A 10629-nucleotide genomic window follows, 5' to 3' on the forward strand; every position below is an offset into this window, starting at 1 on the left:
CCGCAGGCCGGGGGGGTCCGTGGGCCGTGCCTGCCGCCCTTCCCTTTTGTTGGAGGGCGGTGGTGTGCAGAGAGGAGGCACGTCGAGAGAAGGGGAGCGAGGATTCAGTAACCTGCAACTATTGGGAAGGTCCGAACAGGCGTAATAAATGTATCAGAGCTGCTCCGAACGCCTGTTTACCTCCACGTTTTGTCCCCAGCCCCTCCCCCGCCTGGGCTGTGTTTTGTCGGAGCCCAGCTCTCCCCTCGGGGACACCGAGTCAGTTCTTTGCTGGTCTGGCCCTCTTTTGGAGATAGAAAATAGCCTTGAGAATGGAGAGGCCCTGTCCTAACCTTCTGGAGCCTTTCCGACCAGTTATCCACCCACCACCTTGCCCCAGGAGGCAAGTCTGCTCAGGGAAGCATGGCACATCCTGGGCTCTGACAGCAACTCGATGTGACTCTGTAGGGCACGCTGGAAAGTTTCCTAGACTGAGGGCGGGAGGGTCTAGCGAGGTAAACTTGCTTAGAGTTTGGCACAGGCTTCCAGGTTAATGTGCTGTTACCTTATCTTGGTTTCCCGAGGCCGTTTAAGGGGTGTAGGCCTGCCCCTTGTTTGTATTTGATCACTGAGATGAATTTGTAGACATTTCTAGGAGCTCTTTGTCAATGCTTCCTACCATTCTTTTATCATAAACTAGTTTATGCTCATAGGATCGGAAAAACAAGTGCTGGGGCCCTTCATCCGCAACAGCAGCTTTACAGCGTTTTCATTCTGAAATCTTGAGGCAAGGAGACTTGTTTCCTGCCCCCCACCCCCACCCCCAATTCAGTTGTGGGAGGAAACAGGAACTAAGATATCTATTAGAATGATTTTTCTTTCTTAAGGAGAAAAAGACTGACATTTGCCACTGGGCTCTTGTTGTTGTTTTTTTTTATATCTGACAGCAATATTCACTTTTACTGCAAATGAAACTGCTAGAGTACATACCTTTGAAGTTCTTTTAGTACCACGGCCTCATACTTCCAGTGAGAGAGTACGAATTGCCTGCTTTGGGTAAACACATGACTTTGTGGCATGCTGGACACATAGTCCCACTTGCTGTACTCTAAATAGTGCCTTTGTGACCTGAAACAGTCAACAGTTTTCTTAAAGCTACAGTGTGATCAGCCAATGCATCTTTGCTTTGTATAAAATACCACGTACTACATTCTCTAAGGATAATGGCATAATTTATCCATTCCATTTGTCTTCCAGGCAACCCCAGAGTTAAACCTCTCTATCCAATTACTATGTAATCCAGATGAAAACTTGAAAATGGAACATGGTAGGTAATTTCAACCTTATAAAGCAACAAGTTATGAGATTTTGCTCTTAATATTTAAATTAGACGAGATATATTTGGAGAGTGCTTAATAAAAATAAAAACTAGCCAACTATTTTGTGTCAGGCACTAAGAAAGACAAATAAGGAAATGGTGCCAATTTGCAACCTTTCCATTTTCCTCTCTGATCCTGCTTCAAATGTTGTCCCAGTCCTAAACTCCTACTTGTATTTTATTCTTTATGTATTAATTTGCTAGGGTGGTTGTTACAAAGTACCACAAACTGAGTGGTTTAAACAACAGAAATGTATTTTCTCACAGTCTGGAAGCGAGAAGTATGAGGTCAAGGTGTCTGCAAGACTATGCTCCCCCTATAGGCACTACAGAAGGTTCTGTCCCAGGCCTATCTCCTGGCTTCTGATAGTTCCTTGGCTTGTGCCAGTACAGCTCCAAACTCTGCCTTTGTTCAAGTTTTTCCTTTTTATAATGACACCAGTCATACTGGATTAGCAGCCCATCCTAACCCAGTATGACCTCATCTTGTAAATTTACAATGACTATTTCCAAATAAGCTCACATTTTGAGGTACTGGGGGTTAGGCCTTACTATGAATTTTGGAGGGGACATAATTCAGCTCATAACTCTTTAGTTCAATGTTTCTCAAGATTGGCCCACTGACTACATTTGTCAACATCACATAGATGTTCGTTTTAGAAACAAAGGTCTGTAGGCTTCACCCTAGACAGTGATTTTCAAAGGAGGGGAGTGGTTTTGCCCCTAGGGGACATTTCACAATCTTTGGGGCAAAGGTGGTACAGGTGTCTAGTAGACCTGTAATGCTGCTAAACATACTACAATGCACAGGGCAGTCTGCCCAACAAAAAATATCCCCACCTGAAGTGGCAATAATGTCAAGATTGAGAAACCCTAAACTGCATTTTGCCAGGCATCCCAACATCTTGTACCCACACTAAAGTTTGAAAAGTACTGCAGACAAGAAAATGCTAAAGGAGTTCATCACCACCAAATGTTAAAGGGACTTTTTTAAGAAGAAGAAAAACATGAAATATATGAATAATAAAGTGGCAATAACTACATATGGATCAAGGATTACTTTAAATGTAAATGGATTAAATGTTCCAATCGAAAGATGTAGGGTGGCTGATTGGAAAACAAAACAAAACTCACACATGCTGCCTACAGGAAACTCACATGGAAAGACACATTGAAAGTAAAGGGATAGAAAAAGGTATTTTCATGCAAATGGAAATGGAAAGAAAAGCTGGGGTAACAATATGTATATCAAACAAAACAGACTTTAAAACAAAGGCTATAACAAGAAACAAAGAAGGACGTTTCATATACAATAGCCAAGATATAGAACCAACCTAAGTGTCCAATAGATGACTGGATAAAGAAGATGTGGTGTATATATAATGAAATATTTCTTGGCCATAAAGAATGAAACGTTAATAACCTAGAGGGTATTATGCTAAGTGAAATAAGTCAGACAAAGAAAAATACCATGTGACTTCACTTATATGTGGAATCTAAAAAAACAACAAAGAAAGTACAATCAAAACAGAAACAGACTCAGACACAAAGAACAGACTAATGGTTGCGCGTTGGAGGGGGGTTGGGAGGCTGGATGAAAAAGGTGAATGGATTAATAAATACACATTGGTAGTTACAAAATAGTCACAGGAATGTAAAGTATAGCTTAAGGAATGGGGTCAATAATATTGTAATAACTATGTATGGTGTCAGGTGCATATTAGACTTATTGGAGGGATCACTTTGTAAGTTCTATAAATGTCTAACCACTATGCTATACACTGAAACTAATATAATATTGAATATCAACTGTAATTGAAATTTTTAAAAAAATTTTAAACAAAATAAATTAGAAAACCACTACAGATGCAAAAGCCTTTTCTAGGCATAGGAACATGTTCCATTTCATTCCAGACATTAGTTACCTCTCTTATTTACTAGCCATTCTAATTATGATCAGTTATTCTGATTAGATATTGCTGCTTAGGCATTCACACAATTTACAAGTCTTACTCTAACAATATTAAATTGGAAGCTTATGTACATTTTATACTTAGATGCCACATTACATTATTTTTGGTCAACTGTCTACATTTTCTGGATGTCGTTTGCCTATTGAAAACTAGCCTGTCTGTGGCTTGCAAAGCAATGCATTGCCTTCTCCAGGCCACGAGTTCTCCCTGTTTTCTGAGTGACTGGCTTGTCTATTTCATATGTTGCTCTCATCCCTTGCAATCAATGCTGCTCTTCTCTGCATTTCTTTCTCCCCTTTTCTTTTGGCATTTGGAACTATTTTTAGGTTACATTAGTGTAGTCTTAAGATCAGGAACAAGAAAATGGTAGTGTCAGAAAAGGCACAAGAACCCAGGGGGAAATCTTAAAATAGGTCATTGGAAATTGTTAGGTATTGCAGTGCATAACAGATTGAGAACTTGATGCCTCTAAAAAATTGTTTCCCCTTAGAGAGAATCTTTCTCTTTCAACAATTTTTTAGGAATTAAAACTTATGTCATTCAAACATTCTTCCTATGACATTATGTGACCTTCAAGTTTGCTACTTCTTTGGACTATGTGGCCAACAACTGTATATTCAGCTCCTGAATTCTTATAGCAACCTAAGCTTTCCAAAAGCCTTCATCCAAAAAATAAAACATTTAGAAAATCAACTTGCCCTAACCGGTTTGGCTCAGTAGTTAGAACGTCAGACCCTCGGACTGAAGCGTCCCAGGTTTGATTCTGGCCAAGGGCAGGTACCTAGGTTGCAGGCTTCATCCCGGCCCCACTTAGGGCACATACGAGAGGCAACCAATCAATGCCTCCCCCCCCTTTCCCTCCCACTCTCTCTGCAAAGCAGTGGAAAAAATACCCTCAGGTGAGAATTAAAAAAAGAAGAAAAAATCAACTTGACTGCTGAGAGTAGCAAGGCATGGAATAAGCAGAATTTATAGTAAACTGAAATGTAAACATTGAAAGCAAATGTATAAACAAAAGTGTGGTAACATATAGCACAGTGTCTACTGTTCATTCCAGAAAGAGATCTTTTCTTGTGTTCACATCTAAAACTTGATATCCGGTGGATGGAAGTTACACAATATAGTTCCATTGGACTAGCCAGCCAACTGCTGCTAGTGTAAACCAATCACTTAACATATGAAGTCCAGAGACTACTTCAAATTAAAAAACAGAAAGGACAGAGCAGTGGGGTTATAACATCACTTCTCCCTTCTTCTATAATGTTTCCTACTGTCTGAAGGAGACCAGAGTGAAGTACAATGAGAAAGTGATGAAATTCTACAAGGTTCTAGTGATCTGGGATTTCCAAGTACTGGAGACACAGTTGTAAAGTTGTTATCCTAGGGTTCCTACCCCTGAGAGTAAATCCTCCCAGCCACACTTCTCCAAAATGTGTACCTTTAAGAACAGAATTACCAAATGAAATGTTTTCTTTCCCAATCATCTCTAATGTCTTACTAGAGAGAAAAATGTGAAAGAAAAACTGTGGTGGCCATGTATTCTACCAACACCCTTATGGGTGAACCAGGCCTGAGACACCCTTCTCCCTCCTCAACGCTTCTCTCTTCTCAATATCTTCCTACTACCTCTCCTTCAAGACACAGTTAGCACCTTACCAGTTAGCACCTTACTACCAAGAAGTGGGGGAGAATAATGGATGGAGTCCTAGACTTGAAGGCCTAGGTCCAGGTCTTAGCTCGGTTACTTAACTATTTAAGGAAGACGTCTTGTCTTTTTGGTGACTCTGTTTTCTAATCTTTAAAATGGGAACAATAACACTTGCCTCACCCAATTATAAACGTGGCATATGGTGGGTGAAGAGTAAATATTTATTTTAAGGCCTCCCCCAACTGCTCCAGTATACGTAACTTCTCTCCTAGCTCCTGAGCCCTGGAACATCCTCATAGCCCTCATTTGTTACTTCATCTACCGCAGGGTACTTTTATACTTGCAGACTGAAGAGATGAGTGATTTGAATCTGAGTACATAGCAGCAACCCAAGGTCTGAAGTGGGTTGTGACTGCCCTCAGGCATCTACAAGTGTTGGGTGAATGAATGTCAAAATCACCTGTGCCTCTCATGGCTCTTTCTCTCAAACTAATGTTTCCAAATAGCGAAGATAAGTGGTGGAGGAAGCTGGACTGATAGAAGACTAGGACATCAGATCTCCTCACTCATTTCCCTTCTCTTTCTCAAAGAGGTCTCAGATCTGTTGAAGGGGATGTAGGATTCTCAACTCTACCCTTCCTTCACTTAGGTTCCTGGTGGTTCAGATTCAAGGAATGTTCTATTCCATTAGTGATGGGAGACCGAAAACCTACAGTGTTACAGAGAGGGGGAGGGTCACCTATTTTGCTTTGTGCTTAGTTCTATGTGGAAAAACACCATGGTTCATTGTGAGCCTAACCATGGCACCTAGCCTAGTGTTTCTGTGCATGATTTTTGTCTCCTAAAAAATAGAATAATTGAATTTTGGGGAGTGATTTTCTTTATGTCAATGGAATAGGAAATTAGGGAAGCGTTTTCTTTGCTATTAAGGAGGTCCTGTCGATTTCTAAACTTCTTTCTTCAGTAACTTATAGTGTCTTAAATGATTTAAGGTCTCTTGAATCATAAAACTTTTATTGTCTTTATCTTGGACAAATTTGTGGATATCCAGTTTGCATGTTGAATATGCATCAAAGGGAAAAATCCTTGAGTTATAGACATTTTTTAAAGGTACCTGATTGCCTACTGAGAAATTAGCTTCATTAATTGAGCAGAGTGTCACTACACAGAAATTTCTGGGTAAGCTCTTAGTGTTGCACCAGTTCTTATTGGTCTCATTAAGTTTATGAAATATGACGAGCTCTCACCTGAAAGGATAGTGATATAGACATATCCCTTCATTAGCCTGAACTGCTTTGAGGGTCTGCATCAGAGAAGCAAATTAAATATGGATTTTAAAAATCCTCAAAGATCCCACAGAACCATGGTCATTTTTTCAGTGTGTTACATTTGAAGTGGTGTAAAGAATGAAACCCATGTCCCTGAAGGATTAGGACACTTGTAATGAAGTGAAAAGCTTTTAGAATTTATATACAAACAATATACTACATCCTGTGTTTCTTCTAAGTGGGAAAGTGTCATTTTGTAGCTGTTTCTCAGACTTTTCCATAAAATTATTTTTGCCATAATAAAACAAATCCTTTTTTTTTTTTTAAGTGGGAAAGTGTCATTATATAGCTGTTACTCAGATTTTTACATAAAATTAGGTTTTGCCATAACAAAATGAATCTTGTTTTTTCCCTCTGCATTTCCTAGAAAATTAGGAGACGTCTATTGCCTGAATTACGGCAGGGATCAAAGTTCTTTCCTGTGTGTGTCTATGCTACGATATGAGATCTGGCCCTAGGAATCTCATCCCTCATGTTGTTCCTCAGCCACACTGAACCCCTCCCTTACTTAATACACCATGCCCTTTGGACATGCTGTTAGCACTGACTGAAGCACCCTTCACCGATTACTTTCTATTTATTCTCCAGGCCTTAGTGTAGAGCTCACTTCCCCCAAGCAGCCTTCCCTGACCAGCCAAGACTGGATAGGCTGTCCCTCCTATAAACTTACATTGTACCTTGGGGCATCTCTCCTTGTTATAGCATTTATCACATAGTAATGAAACTATTACTTGCCTGCGCCCTGGTATGCTACACTCTGGGAGGGAGCAAGCCATGCAGATAGCTGGGGAAAGAGTGTTTTAAGCAGAAAGAACAGGAAACCCAAGGGCCCTTGACATTGGGTTAGAAAGGAGGCCAATGGGACTGGAAAGAAGTAAGCAAGATGGAACATGGCAGGAATAAAGGGTAGAGATTAGAATGGAGTTGCGCTTACCAAGGTAGGTAGAGAGTCAAGAAAGTGTGAGAGAAAGATCACATCCCCTCGCCCCCAGTTGGTACCTGAGTCTTTGGATCAGGCCTGGCCTGGGGTGTGGGGGAGGCCAGGGGAAACTTTGAATTAGATACTTCCCTTAGGTTCTGAACACTGAAAAAATGTTTAAATTTTAGAATTCCTTTTTCATAGTGTTTATCCATTACAAGTGCGTGATCTTACAGTTCTCAAGCAAGTCTGCCAATATTTAATAATAGCTAAGCAATAACTGCTTTTTATTTATTTTTCCATTGCTTTTCAGAGAAAGTGGAAGAGAGAGAGAGAAACATCTATGTGAGAGAGACATATCGATTAGTTGCCTCCCCCACAAGCCCCGACCAGGGCCAGGGATCAAGCCTGAAACCTAGGTACATGCCATGCCCTTGGCTGGAATAGAACCTTGGACCCTTTAGTCCATAGGCCAATGCTTTAACCACTGAGCCAAACCAACTAGGGTGGCAATAACTGATTTTAAAGTCCTTGTTTTAAGGATAGATAATCAGATAAAATATGAACATATATGCCAGCTTTAAACTCAAATAAAACTAAAAACCCAAGGCCCAACTTAGTAAGTAATTTGGGAAACTACATTTTTACTCATGTCAAAGAATTAAAAGAAAATTGAGAGTAGATAAGCTGTTCCTTTTCCCCTACCTGAAATTTCCTGGCACAAGTCAAAATTCAAAATGGGAGTTAGAATTCTAATGTGTCATCCAAACAAAGTGAGATGGAATTTTGGAGTCACCAAAAGAATGTTACGATTGGGAATGTGACATTAGGTTGCCAGGCATAAGATTTGGGATGTTAAAAGAAACCTCTCATGAATAGTTAGATTTTTTTAGTGATCTAATTTAATTCTGGTGCTGCAAATAGATTTCCATCTAGATGTCAGTTAGTGGACAGTGCTGCTTGGAATATTAGGTTTTAAAGAGTTGAGACTGAGTCTCAATGCAGCAGAGCAAGTGTGGCTGCTAATGAACAATACCTGCCTTATGTCTGGGAAGAGAGACTGGAGCTCCCCATCTTTATAGTTGCCATCCCCATTTTTAAGTCATACTTGGAAGTATGTTAGGTCATAAATGTGCTGTGAGCTGGATTGGGTCAGAAACAACTATTTGAGAAGTGTAGGTTATTACAAAAATGATTCAGGATATCTTGTCAAATCACCCAGAGGGTAAATAATCCCATAGATCTAGAAGAAGCTGGTGTACAAGGGAACCAGCTAGGTTAGAAATGTGAACTTTGCAGAAATGTGGTAGGACACTGGACCCCATAGAAAGGGGTATTTGACAAAGAAGCCTACAAATCTGTTAACACATGAAGTATAAGTCTTCAAACTTAGTATTTATATGAGCTACTAAAGTCCTTAGTGTCTATATGAGAACTTGTGTTGAAGATGATATAGCTGATGTGTCCTGTGAGACACTGGGTAAATGTTCATTATTATCTATGTTTTGCCAAGGGGGACTGTAAATTCTTAGTGAATTATCAATATAAAAAGTCTTTTACAGTTTCTTTCCTTTAGCAGTTGGGACCTCTGTTCTCCCCCAGGATCCAAAGTCCCTGCAATGGGTGGTATTGTCAAAGGGATCCAGACAGATCCCAGCCCATGCCTCCCAGTGGGCTAGTCCAGTCAGTGGAGGAACTGCCACCCAAGTGGAGTGACGCACCTGTGAGTCAGGGACAGTTACACCTTCACACCCAGCTTCCTGCCCAGATCCAAGCCCATGCTGTTTTTTAGCCAAATGACATTAAAAACAACCTGAGAGAAATATAGAGAAGGTTATGCCCTTCTGAAACAGTCTGTTTCCAGCAGTGCCTAGTCTGTGGCTAAAATCCTGGACTTGAAATTAGAAGATCTGAGTGCAGATGAGATAGAGCCTTTCCCAGTTTAAGCAGGCAGTGCCTCAGAACCTTTAACAATTCAACTTCTCTGGGCCTCAGTATCCCCATATTTTTTATTGGGAAGAGAGGGAGGTTGGAGGCAGAGACAGCAAAGAAAGGGATTTCATATTTAATGAGTTCTAAATGTTTTATTTAAAGAGTTCCCTGATTTGCCCAGACCACGCACACCCAATGGACTCACCAGAACAGCAATGAGATGCTGATCCTATAGACAGGATGAAATAGAGTGAGCCCGTCCTGACCCTCCCAACTACAGCAGGAAGTCTCCAAAGTTTGTCACAGTGATTTAGAATTTCTCTGTGGCCTTTCTGGCTACCTTGTTGTTTCAGATAATTCCTGTGGCTCTTGAGATGGGCACCACCATGAAGTTCGTACCTCATCCCTCACTTGTGTCATAGTCTGCCCTAAAACTGTTATTTTAAGCTGTCTCCCACAGATGTCTGGGTAATGTGGTTCCATGTTATTTGCTGGTGCGATTGTAGGTCTTTTTCCCTAGGAATGGATGAAAGTTCCTGAGGATCAAAATGAAAACAATCCAGCTGCATTCAAAGTCCCGTTTTCCTTCAGAAGGCTTGTCGTGAAATTGTGTATATAAGCTGGCAAAACTTTCTCCCTAGGTGTTAAGTTTCTTAGACCAGTGGTCTTCAAACTTCTTGCTCTCAAAAGCTTTATAAGACTATTGTAAAATTATCTCTGCATATTTTCAAGCCAATATTTGAACACTTTGTACAAAGACTATTTTATATCTTAGAGTTGCAGGTTTGCCTCGTTCAGATCAGACATTGTTCATAAAGTGAGAAAGCAAAATACCTGTCTAAATCTTAGACTGGCTTTCTGTCAGGAGCAGGCTGACTGCATTTTAAAAATTGCAAATAAGGTGGTTAATGCACATCTCTGCACCCTCACTTCTGAACTTGAAAGAGAGAATGAGCATGGGTTGAAATGGGCACTACCATGAAGGTAGAGAGAAGGTGTGGTGACTTTCTGAGCTTTGCTCCCTTCTCCAGAAACTGAGATCCTCAGGAAACCTCGACGATCCCTCTTTGGTGGCCTGGAAGTATTTACTCCTGGAGCTAGCATAGAAGTGCTAGGGCCCAGTAAGGCTTTGCTTTCACTTTTTCTTTTTCTGATTGTGGTTGCCCAGCCTTTAGTTGGGAAAGGGGACATGGTAAAGGGAACCTTAGGCATTGCAGGGTTCCCTTCCATAAAGTAGTGTTAGGAGAGGACCTGTTGGAACTGAAGATTTGAACATTGATTTTGTTCAAACAATCCATGCCTGTGAACGAACCTCTGGAAAGCCTTCAGTTTTATACCCAGCTTCACTGGTACCCCAGTTTGAAGACCACTACCTTATACCCCCTTATCCACCCAAGTCTGGGCCATGCCCTGGTGGATCTGATTGCTATTCTTAACTTGGGCCTGCAAGTTTGTTGACCACTTACAAGGTA

The sequence above is a fragment of the Miniopterus natalensis genome, chromosome 19, assembly GCF_054644295.1.
Source record: "Miniopterus natalensis isolate mMinNat1 chromosome 19, mMinNat1.hap1, whole genome shotgun sequence".
NCBI classification, from domain to species: Eukaryota; Metazoa; Chordata; class Mammalia; order Chiroptera; family Miniopteridae; genus Miniopterus; species Miniopterus natalensis.